Source organism: Rhinopithecus bieti, unplaced genomic scaffold, assembly GCF_001698545.2.
Source record: "Rhinopithecus bieti isolate Rb0 unplaced genomic scaffold, ASM169854v2 scaffold_641, whole genome shotgun sequence".
Lineage (NCBI taxonomy): Eukaryota > Metazoa > Chordata > Mammalia > Primates > Cercopithecidae > Rhinopithecus > Rhinopithecus bieti.
This window is the reverse complement of record NW_016803417.1, coordinates 2,789,296-2,802,443: the sequence shown is the minus strand read 5'-3', so window position 1 is coordinate 2,802,443 and position 13,148 is coordinate 2,789,296. Positions and strand designations below refer to the sequence as shown.

General features: G+C 37.9%; 1 long non-coding RNA gene across 1 annotated transcript in view; it reads right to left on the bottom strand.

Annotated features, from left to right (window-relative positions):
* Positions 1–12,534, bottom strand: part of LOC108536399 (uncharacterized) — a 66,343-nt gene extending 53,809 nt beyond the window's left edge. Inside the window, exon 1 of the long non-coding RNA XR_001887508.1 lies at positions 12,266–12,534. This is a non-coding gene — a long non-coding RNA (uncharacterized LOC108536399). The remainder of the gene's footprint in view (positions 1–12,265) is intronic.
* Between the last annotated feature and the right edge of the window lie 614 nt (positions 12,535–13,148).

Sequence of the window (13,148 nt, the reverse complement as noted above, 5' to 3'; positions counted from 1 at the left end):
CTGCTGTGTTAGCAGTGAGGGAGGCTTCGTGGGCGTGGGACCCTCCCGGCCAGGATTGGGATATATTCTCCTGGTGTGCCTGTATGCTTACAGCGCAGTATTGGGGTGGGAGTTACCCGATTTTCCAGGTGTTGTGTGTCTCAGTTCCCCTGGCTAGGAAAACGGATCCCCTTCCCCCTTGCGCTTCCAGGTGAGGCGATGCCTCGCCCTGCTTCAGCTCTCGCTGGTCAGGCTGCAGCAGCTGACCAGCACCGATTGTCCGGCACTCCCTAGTGAGATGACCCCAGTACCTCAGTTGAAAATGCAGAAATCACTGGTCTTCTGTGTCGCTCGCGCTGGGAGTTGGAGACTGGAGCTGTTCCTATTCGGCCATCTTGCTCCGCCCCCCCTAGAGTGATATTTTCAAAACAAAATTTCATCATTTTAATCCCAGGCTTAAAACTCTTCAATAGATAACCTCTGCTTTTGGGATAAAGGTCCACATTTTTCTCATGGCTTACAAGCCAAGAACAGTTCATGCCTACTGCTTCAAACTCAGCACATGCTCCTTTTCCTCTCACTGTTCAGCCACAAAGCCTTCTTTTATTTTCTTCAAATACACCAAGTTTTCTCCCACCACAGAGCCTTTGCATGAGCTGTAACTTCTATCTGAAATGCTCCTTCTTTCCATGAGTAATCTTTTGCACCTTCAGCTCTCAGCTTAAATATCAGTTTCCCAGTGAATACTTCCAATAATTTCACAAACTAGTTTATATTCATTTATTACAGTCTACCATAATGCCACATTTCCCTTCTTCACAGCCCTGTCATAGTTTGAAGTTGCACTTTTACTAAAGCAATATTTTAAATGTATTCCCAATTTGACTGTAAGCTCTTGGACAGCAAGGACTAGAAGTGTGCTGAAGCCGGCTCATGCTGGCTCACATTTGCTTAATGCATCCATATCTTCTTACACTGTAGAACATCAATAGCTTGAAATTGGCTGTAGTGGGAGTATTTACACCACAGAAATGGACAAATACTAGAAATCAGAGTTTTTGTTTTTGTAAAGCCAGTTGTTAAACATTTACCAGCAAGAACCATGCTTGCCTTTGCTTATTAACGTATCTCTAGCACCTAGAACAGTGTCCAGTACATGAAAGCCTCTCAATAAATATCTGTTAAATAAATGAATGAATGCTCTAATCATAAGTTCAGCCAGCATTCCAGTGGATGCCCTCTTGCAGTGAATGTGACCTCTTGGTTTTATGAATGAGAATACTTCCAAAATGCAACTCCTATTTGTTGTTTGTTTTCAGACATTTCTTTATTCGAATAACTACCCTCTGTCTGAGTCTCCAGAGCCAATGACATAGTTGAAACATGCAATTCACTGACAGCACAGTTCCCCAATGGTCAACTGATCATGCTATAATATATTTAGACCTTATAACCAAAAAGGATCATCCTTTTTCCCTCACCCCTCCCTTTGTCCAGGATTCCTGGAATAACTGAGTCAATAAATGGAATAATTGAGTCAAGAAAATAACAGAATATATCTGGAAGTGTAAGTGTACTTACTGTAAGTATATGTGTGTATGCATGTGCACATGAGCATACATGGGCATATGTCAATCTTTTTGGAAGAATCTACATATATAATGAATAATATCTTATTTAAACAGAAATGGTGGGAGGGTTGGTGGGAGATAGAGGACAATGTATGTAAAATGAAACATAAAAAGGACAGCAATCCAGGGTTTGTCATCTATAAAGGAAGAAAATCATACCTGCAAGATGGGTGCCTCCAAAATTAACCAACTACCCAAATACAAGCAACTCATGCCCTTAGGCCTAAAAGAGTCAACGCAGTGTGACAATGATCAGATAGGGGACAAAAACTGTGGACATTATTTAACCCTTAAAACCTGCTCCAGGTTTCAGGTCACTGACAATAATCATGATGTATAGAATGATAGATGTCTACATGGCACTTCCCCAAATTCCATCTCTGCGTAAAATATAGATGTTTTCCAAAGTAGACGTATCTTTTCAATTAACATTTTGTGGGCTCCAAGAAATTCTATTGGGTAAGGCAGAATATGAAGCAGATGAAGGATAGCAGTATTGGTACTGGTTGATTCTCCCATCATCCTCTAAGGCTGGTTATTTCCATTGCTGGGCTAACAAATGGGTATTTGGTTGAATTCTTTTTTCTTTCTTTTCCTTTTTGGTGAAATCCCAGGAAATGTTAGAAATCTCTGTTCTGTTTAGTGAAAAAACTTATTAGTGTATTATAAATAATGATGTGGCTTTTGCAAGAAATATACATCACTGCTGGAAAGTAGATACTCCATGATTCCTTGCTTCTGAGACATATCAATAATTTCTACCACAGAAAATGCAGCTTTCATTCTGGTGGCATTTCCAAAAGCAAAGGCACTAGAAAAATGCAAAGAAGTCAAGAGAAGCCTTGTATTCTTCCTGTAGAAGTCAAAGAGAATGAATTAAGAAAATGTCTAAGAAAATTTCTAGCATTCCAAATATTTTTCAGGTCAGCAAAATAAATTATCTAGACATCTTAAATAAAAGAGTAGAAAAAAAAATCAAAGCACAGCACATTACAAAGTCCAAGGGTGAGTCAATATTAGAGAAAACTATTAGTATAATTCACCAAATTATAAGGCAAAAGAGAAAAACACCTTTCTCCTCCCACCCCTCTTCCCTTTCTGAACAACTCAGCCCAAAAGCCATTAGGTAGCTCCAAGAAGGAGTTGGTGGGGAAAGGGGGCATGTTGGAACATAAGTGGTGGGAGAAGGGCATGTGCAGGGTATAGGACATTGGTGGTGGATAGAAAATTGATTTTGTATGAGGCTTTGATCACATAAGTACCTATCTAAAGGAAAATGGAAGTTGAGTTTCTTAGTCTCAGAGAAGAGTTACAAATAAGGGAAGGGAGAAAACTAATATAGACACATAGAGTTGTATTTAAGTATCAACATTTAGGCATTTTTAAATATATTGAAGGATGGATAGACAAATAATAAATAGGTGGTTAGATATGTCATACTGAAAATCACCTACACACGAGTGTGTGTGTACACATAAACATATATCTATTCTTTAGCTCAGTCCAGTAGGAGGGGCCTGGAAGTAATGACACCCAAAGAACAGTGAACATACCTTAGACATTAAATTGTCGTTTCTAAATACCATCTCCATTAAAAGACCAGGGCTCTTTGGAAAAAATAGATGATTCTAGGGCCAGGGTAGGCAGAGTACAAGATAAACCTGGAGGAGCATCTTCTTTTACCAGAAAATAAGGAAGTGCTCAAAGAACGAAGGGGACATACTACATGGACACAGAAACCAGTTTGAAGGTGCTCCCAGTGGCCAAATCTAGGATAATTTGAACACTGAAATAGATAATTTCAATAATGGATCATAACATGACAAATTAAACATGAAAGTATGAATTCATACCAATATAAATGAACAAATGTCTAAAGAAAAGTGGGACATTTATACAATCTCAAATTACCTTTCCACAAAACAAAATAATTTCAAAGGGGAAAAAATAACTTTATGGGACAGAAACCTGACTGATAACATCTTAAGCAAACAAATTGAACATCACCAGTAATGGGATAAATTCAAATCATATACCACTTGATAAGATACAATGAGAAGAACACTGTATCCATCCTGTGATATTTGGGCCAAAATGCAGAACCTGAATCTAATAATAAGGAAACATTAGACAAACAGAAATTGAAGATCCATTTATACAACAATGGGCATGTAATTTTCAAAAGTGTCAGGGTAGATAAAGTTAAGAAAAGGGTGAACAATTGCTTCATATTGAAGGAGACAGATATGACAACTAAATGCAATATACAATTCTTATTTTTGAATAACAGATTTATTGAAATAAAATTTACGTCGCAGAAAAGTCACCCCTTCAAAGCATACAATTTAAAATTTATTGATGTATTCACAGAGATGTGCAGGAATCCACACCATCTAATTTTAGAATATTCTCATCCCTCCAAAAAGAATCCCCATACCCAATGGCAGTCACTCTCTATTTCCTTTCCCAACACCCCCTAATCCCTAGGCAACACTAATCTACTTCTAGTCTCTATGAAATCTTAAAACATACTGTCAAATTGTTCAGAATAAAACAGGTTTTGTTTTTTTTTGTATTGTACTCACAACTTTCCTCTAAGTTTAAAATTGTTGAGAGACAGAAAGAGACAGAGAAACATCACATTCACATAAACAGATGCTGAAAGATTTTAAAATAAAATTCAGCATCTACTGTTGATTTTTTAAATTGTGAAAATGTCAGATTAAATGGATATTTCTTTAACAAATATGCATTTACTTTGATAAGTAAACCAAAAAGCCAGTATCATGCTTAATAATAAAACACTAAGCTATTCCTATTAAACTCAGGAATAAATCAAGATTCCCATTATAACCACCATTATTTAGCATTGTTCTGGAATTGCTAACTAATGCAACAAGACAAGAAAAAAAGATGGGATTCAAATATTAGATTTAAAAACTATTTACATGAATATGAATGTTTAGCAAGCTCACCATTAGGTAACACATATTAGGTTGGTGCAAAAGTAATTGTGTTTTTGCCATTATGGCAGAAAGTGCAAGTACTTTTGCACCAATTTATTACACAAAAATATATAACTTTCCTAAAATCAAGAATAATCTAATAGTGGAATCTCGAAATCAAAGCAATTGAACTCATGGACATGGAGAATAGAAGGATGGTTAACCAGAAACTGGGAAGGGTAGTGAAGGAGCTGGGGGAAGGTGGGCATGGTTAATAGGTACAAAAAAAAGTAGTTAGAAAGAATGAATAAAACCTAGTGTTTGACAGCACAACAGGGGGACTGGAGTCAATAACAATTTAACTGTACATTTTAAAATAACTTAAAGATTATAATTGGATTGTTTGTAACACAAAGGATCAATGCTTGAGGGGATGGATACTCAATCCTCCATGACGTGATTTTGACACATTGTATGCCTGTACCAAAATATCTCATGTACCTCATAAATATATACATCTACAATGTACTCACAAAATTAAAATAAAACAATGTTTGAAAAGAATAATCTGATAGGAGACACAATCCAGAACACATTCCAGTCATAATGAAATGAAAAACTAAAAAGCAAATCATACATTGGGAAAATTATTTGGGATTAATAGCCTTTGCACTTAAACAACTATTATAAATCATTATGAAAATAAAATGTTCTAACAGAAAAGTTTATTCCCTCAAAGAAAAAATTTAAATGGCAATAGACGAAGTTTAAAATGTTCAATCTTACTAGTTATTAAAATACAAAATAAAACAATGGAACTCCATTTGTTTTTGTTCATCAAAGTGTCAAAGCCATTTTTTAATGAATGTGGGTGCAGATTGGTACTGTTAAATTACTGTTAGTGATAACGCATTCTATTATTAAAACTTTCCTAAAGGACAATATGACTGATTATACTAATAAGCTCAAAAACCTTAATTATCCTGTCTTTTAACACAGTAATTTCACTTACAGGAATCTACCATTTTCAAAAATGTATATAAAATTTAGGTACCTGGGTGTTTACAAACGCATTGATTAATGACAAAAAACAATTAGAGACAACATGAATGTCCAATAATAGGAAACTAGTTGAATAAATTGCAAAAATTTCGATGTGATTAAATATCATCTAGCTAATAAAAATGATGTTGTCTGAAACATGTTCACAAAAGATTGTTCAAAGCCCTTATAAAATGTAATCAATAATCAATACAATCAATTATCCCTATGCTCAGAAAAATTTGATTTTTATATTTCAACATATTAAGAATGGTAATTTTGCTTCCTCATAATTTCTAAATTTCTAAATATTTATTTCATAATAAAAAAATCACAGCTTCTTTAAAAAAAAAATGATCTCCGCAAGTGCTAGATGAGTCTACGGCAACCAGTGAGAAAACTGGGCTTTTCTTATCAACCAATTTCATTCTGAACTAAGGTTTAATGTGGCTGCCAAACAACCAAGATGCTTGAGGATTCTCTGGCAGAAGTAGGAAATCAACAGCTAGCTGATAAGTAACAAGCCCATTTTCTTCTTTCATGTTTGGAGAAAGCTTGGAACATTGTGCTCAGTTAGATGAGGGGCACCTAATGGACATGATTCCTGGGAAATTCCAGGGAGTTCTGTGATTAACAGCTAAGTTGATGAGTATATTTAATCCACTGAAAAGAAGGATTAAGGTGAATATAAAAAATTTCTTCAAATTTCCAAATGACCGTCAAGAGAAAGAGGTATTAGACTTATTCTTAGTGGTTCTAAAAATAGAACAAGAACCAATGTACAGAAATTGCCCAGATAGCATCTAGGGACAAGACAAACTGCTCCAACAATAAGACTCACTCCACAAAGGCAGACAAGGTGAAGCACAACAGAGGTCTTCCAGCAGGGGCTTCTAATGACTCATTAGGACTGTTGCAATGTAGATTTCAGCCTTGGTAAGAGATTGTAGTAGACACGTGGTCTCTAAGACCTGGCAGCTCAAAGTGCAGTCCATGACTGGCAGCACTAACATCACCTGAGAACTTGATAGAAATTCAGATTGTTGCCCCCATCCCTACATCTAATTCATCAGAATCTACATTTCTAAAGAACGTGACTTATATGCACATTAAAGAATGAAAAGCAGATGTGGAAGAGGTCTTCTAACTGTACCCTCTCCATCCACTTGAGTTCTTGGGTTCTCCTGTTGCTGCCCCTCTTTCACCTAATCTTACATGATCTACCAAATCCTCACTGAATACATATTCATTAAAGGCAGAAGACCTGTGGGTGGTTTAGAATAGAATAATGAGCTTCCAAACTAATATAATCTGATGAATGACTACATTGCTTATTAGTGAGAATTTGGGAGGAGAGGGATTCCACTGAAATCCATTGACAGGTAAATGGATGTGAATGCAGCTACATACAGTCTCCTTGGGCCCAGTGATTCAGACCATGTGAAGGGCTCTCACCTTCCTATGATCCTCATTTATCATTCTTATTCATCTCCTGGAAGCAATTGTAGGCTACCCATCCACTCTTTAGGGTTATCTACAGAGGATAAATGACATTTTGCCTGCCAACCAGCACGTGTGCATTCATCAGTCCTATACTCTTAAGAAAGGCTATCGTCGGGGACGTAAATCTCCAACTTTTGGCAGCTGATAGTCCAAAACGTCAAAGAAGTAAACAGTGGAAAAATAACCAGACCTCATGTATAAGTCAAGGACCAGAGCATTTAATGGCAGCTGGATATTAAAGAATTGCAAGACCAAGCTTCACTTTTCTTGCAGTTTCATCTTCTGCCAGTCCCTAACTCATAATGCTTTATGAAGAACCAAATGCTCCCAGTGCCTAGAAATACCATGCCTTATGCCTTTCCTGTTACCTTCATCTGGAGGGCCCGTTAGACCTGGCTTTGCCTGGACAACTTCTGCTTATCCTTTAACACTCAACATAGGCTTCACCTGCTCCCCTGGGCAGAAGGACAGGCTGCATGACCTGCTGCTCCTCTGAGTTCCCCCTGTACCCTGTTTTAACCTCCACTGTATCACATGAGACCAGTTCTGTTCAATAGAAATAGAAAAGGAGCCACTGGGCACAGTAATCCCAGCACTTTGGGAGGCCGAGGTGGGCAGATCATTTGAGGTCNTATATATCCTTCCTTTTTTATTTTGAGACAGAGTTTCACTCTGTCACTCAGGCTAGAGTGCTGTAGTGCAATCTTGGCTCACTGCAACCTCTGCCTCCCAGGTTCAAGTGATTCTGCTGCCTTAGCCTCCTGAGTAGCTTGGACTACAGGCACACATCACCATGCCTGCATATATATATATATATATATATATATATGCAGGCATGGTGATGTGTGCCTGTAGTCCAAGCTACTCAGGAGGCTAAGGCAGCAGAATCACTTGAACCTGGGAGGCAGAGGTTGCAGTGAGCCAAGATTGCACTACAGCACTCTAGCCTGAGTGACAGAGTGAAACTCTGTCTCAAAATAAAAAAGGAAGGATATATAATAGGAGCCACATAAATGTAAAATGCCCAGTAGCCACATTTTTTAAAAATCAAAAGAAACAGGTACAATTAATTTTAATTGTATACTTTAACTCGATATCTATCTGATCTAATTATTTTGACAGGTAATCGACACCATGTTAAAACGATTAATTAGATATTTTACAGTATTTTATCATAATAACTTGTTAAAATCCAATGTGTGTTTTACACAAAGAGCACATCTCTATTCAGACTAATCACATTCTCAGTGCTCAGTAGCCACATGTGGCTGCTGGTGACTATGTTGGACACTACAGCCTTATACTGAAATATTCAATTTCTGGGTTTGCCTTCCCTTCTAGAAAGTATGCTGCTTAAGGGCTAGTCAATGTTGTATGTGTGATATCATCAGTGTATCTTCAGTGTCTTATATATATGGAGCGCTCATGAAATACTTGCTGAACTGAACTGACCTGAAGGTACTTTGAGAGAAAGTAGAATTTTAGCAGCTGCTCAAATGAAGAGCAGCTTATGCATACTTACAATAATTACGATGAGAGAAATGACAGATAATATTTTTTCTTGAATGATGTCCTATGCTTTTTAAATATATTATTTCATTTAGCCCTCACAATGACTCTATATACCATATACCATTATTATATCCATTTTATGAAAGACGAAACATTCCCCAAATTATACAGCTACTAAGTGGAAAAGCCAGAACTTATCAAAATAGAGAAAAACATAGTAAATAACATTAATTACGTGTACACTCACCTACCACAATAAACAGAAAGTTGAAAATAAGCTATCTCCACATAAATTAAAAGCCCTCTCCAATATGGAAGACTTCTCTTAAATTTCATTCACCAACTCCTGCAGTATCTTTTCCAGAGCTTGATGATCTGCTGAGTTTTCCCTTATGCAGGACCTGCTTCTTTACAGATTTCTGAGCCAGACATTTCTGGCTTGATATTTAATATCTTTCATACTCTCCTTCTATATTCACATTCTGCCTGTCTGGTCAAAATGGCAGAGTTTTTACAAACCACTCCAGTGACTAAGGTCACCTTTCTCAGGTCCTCATCTTCTCCCAAAATAGTGAGAAACAGCAGTGCATAAACTGCTTTCCTTTTCCTGCTGCCTGAAGGACCCCACAACCTCCCTCACATGGCCTGTGGGGGAGGTGAGCAATAATTGTTGACATGTGCTTTTGTTTAAGAGAACTGGGCTGAACTGTGCCTAAGAAAAATGACGCAGATCTTAATTTTTTTTTTTTTTTTTTGGTGTACAAAAATCCCATTATCTCTAAACCACAGGAACCAGAGCCACATCTGGCAAGGGAAATAAGGCTGGAGATGTAAGGAAAGAACAGATTAGGAGAAGCCTTGAAAACAGGCAGCTGAGTTTAGGTTTGATGTGGTGGGAAATAAAGATCCCTTAAGGGTTTCTGAGCATGGGAGGGATGTGATGAAAACAGTGATTAAAGAAGATGAAATACAAGCAGGACAAATTGAAGGGAGGGACTAGAGTCTAAGAGGAAGCAGTGATCTAGGCTCAGGGGAGGTGGAGAAGGCAAGGGTATTTATTAGAAAAGAGGTCCACGATCCTATACAAATTAATTAACATATGCCCACTCCTAATTCACTTTACTACCAAGTTACTACCCCATCTTTTGGTGGGTTTTTTAAAAAAATGCTTTTCCTATATTGGGAAGGCAAAAATAAATCCAGGAGGAAGCAAATATTTTCATTATTATGATAATAAAATGTCATCCCTATGAATATAAAGGTTTAACCGTGTATCCTGCTGAGCAAATGAGCTTTATTGCAAGCATGTGGAACAGTGTGCTGGGCTGAAATGGATTTCAGAAAAATTTACCTTAGAGCCTTATTCACAGAATTAAACAAACACAATGAAAACAAAGTAGTTTTTTTAAAGCAGCCTCCTGCAGATGAAGGTCATACGACAGAACAGAAATGGCTGCCTTCAAAGGGGCAACTCCAGCCCGAGGGTGCACCTAACTCCTTGCCTTCGAGGATGCCAAAAGCATCCCATCCAACCCAGGTTCTATGTGGCAGGAAGAGCATGTTGACACTCAGATAAACAAACACTGTTTGCCTAGCTGCTACTCACGAAACTTTATACCATAAGCCATCAAACTCTTTAATTCTGGCTGCAATTTTAAATGGTCCAGAGACTTAAAAATTACTTCCATTTGTTTAGATCTGGAAAGAACCTTGGAGGACATCTAAACCAATCATTTAAGAATATTTTTAAGCTACACAACCCTTTTGCCAATTCAATCTAATGGAAACAGAATGGATCAATATTAAAATGGAGCTCCTTGGGTAGCGACTGTGGTAAAAGACCCAGAACTCCATCTACTCATTCTCTCTCATTTCCTGTGTCCACCTCTACCCCGCAACTTACCCACACGGGGCAGACCCCAGAACTCTCCCCAGGGCTGCAGAGAAACGAGCCTGCAAAATACAGAAGGGTCTACTACCTTTTGCATGTGTGGCTTCTTGTGACAGATAAAAAATTGAAACCCAGAAAGCTTAACACAGGACTTCCATTTTCAGCAAACTAAATAACCTGGAAAGCCTCCTTCTAGAAATACATGGAATGCTAGCTAAATACAAATATCCATTTAAATGCACAAAATGAACTCACATAGACAACCTTATGAGTTTGAAAATGGGCACAACCTATGACCCAGCAGGTCCATGTCTATGTATGTATCCCAGAACTGTTTTTCAACTTGTCAGTGGAGATGCATCATTGGGTCATAAAACACTTTCCTAAATTACAATGGTGTATGAAATAGTACAGGTTAAACTGAATTAGAGGTTAAGTGTGGTGACTCACACCTATAATCCCAGCATTTTGGAAGGCTGAGGCACGTGGATTGCTTGAGCCCAGGAGTTTGAGACCAGCATGGACAATGTGGTGAAACCCCATAAGTTTAAAAAAAAAAAAAAATTAGCTGTGCGTGGTGGCACACACTGGTAGTCCCAGCTACTCAGGAGGCTGTGGTGGGAGGATCACTTGAACCTTGGAGATTGAGGCTTCAGTGAGCTGTGATTGCACCACTGCACACCAGCCTGGGTGACAGAGCAAGACACTGTCTCAGAAATAAATAAATAAATAGTCCAGGAGCAGTGGCTCACGCCTGTAATCCCAACACTTTGGGAAGCCAAGGTTGGCGGATCACTTATGGTCACGAGTTCAAGACCAGCCTGGCCAACATGGTGAAACCCTGTCTCTACAAAAAATACAAAAATTAGCCAGGCATGGTGGCACGTGCCTATAATCCCAGCTACTCAGGAGGCTGAGGTAGGAGAATGAATTGAACCCGAGAGGCAGAGGTTGCAGTGAGCTGAGATCACGCCACTGCATTCCAGCCTGGGTGACAAAGCAAGACTCTGTCTCAAAATAAAATAAAATAAAATAAATAGACAGAATTAGACTTAAGTAGAAAATAAAGATAAATATTATTCTGAGAAACTTTTGTTCCATATATGCATACATATGCATAAATGTAGAATATGTATGTGCTGGGTTTCCACGTAACTGCGTGGACAAAACATTTTGAAAAATGCTATTGTAGAGAAGCTATTGTATGTTAGGACAAGGAAATGTATAAGAACACTCACTGAAGCATTGTTTATAACTGTGTAAAATTAAAAGCAATCTAAGTGTTCATCAACAGAAGAATAGACAAACATATAGTGGTCTGTTCATGAAACAAAGCAGTTCAAATGAATGAACTAGAGCTAAATTGTTGAAATCTTATGCTAAATTAGATAACAAACAAATGGTAGAATATGTGTGGTGTGCTTCCATTTATTTAAAAATGTAAAACATGCAAAATGACAGTACATATTGTGGAAAGATGCATGTGCATGCAGAAAAGTTCTGAAAGCATGTACATGCAAAATAGTGTTTATCTCCGGAGGGAAGAAAGGGAAATGGGATTAAGAAGTCTGCAAAGAACTTCAACTATGTCTGAAGCAAACCCATCAAAATGTTAGGATTGCCTCAGACTGGGTGGTGGGACACAGAGTTTTGTTATTTCATTCTATCTTTTTGGTGATTAACTTCCTATGTCACCTGTGTCCATGAACTATGTGAGTTCATTTTATGCATTTGCACATTTAATGATTTTTAAAATCACTCACCTGCGGCCAAAAAGCTGATTGGCAGAGTATTCTGGACTACACCGAGGACAGAATCCTACGTGATTCTCAGTCTAGTCTTCTTTCCACATGGCTGCCAGTTCATGATCTGTTTGCAAATGAAAGGATTTGCATCATTTGGCCCTAATCTTGGTAATTTATTTTTACCTGAGAGATGATGCTCCCCACAGTCCACCAAGGCCACATCTGCTCTGGCAAGAAAATGTACAAAGCACATTTGCTTTGTGAAGGCTGAGCTGTTACTTCACAGTTTGTCATTTGGCTCTGTTTCCCAACTTCAGTTGTGCATTGCAACAAAATGCTAAGCCACTGAAAGGTCAGTAGAGAGATGATCTAAACACGCAAAAAATACCAGCAGAGACAGAGAGACACACAAAAGGGAGGGAAGGGAGGAAAAAACAGCTTTGAATGGGAAAAGAGACAAACATAAAAAGCAATCAAATTAAAATCAGAATACTACTGAGAAACCACAAAATAAGTATCAGGTACATTTTAGATGATGGGAGTAACTTGAAAGAGTAGCATTTTTATAGCCTTTGATCACAGATACACAAACTAACAGAAGGAAGTTCGTTAACGTTTGTTTTAGTCTATTTGAAGACAAAAACAATAAGACAAATGATACCTTGGCAACAACTGGGGAATCATAACAGAGAGATTTATGGTGCTTTGGAAAAGTTCAGGGCAATGGTTTTTATTATTGGCTCCTTTACACTCTTCAAGTTATATAAAAGGCTCTTACTTCTGTTTCTTCTTTCGGACTAAATAAATACATAATCATAACTTCCAGGTCAGCTTTAGCTTTTCAGGTGGGTGAGTTAAAGCCTTTTGCTTTGTTGAGGGGGGTGGGGGCAGAGGGGTGATA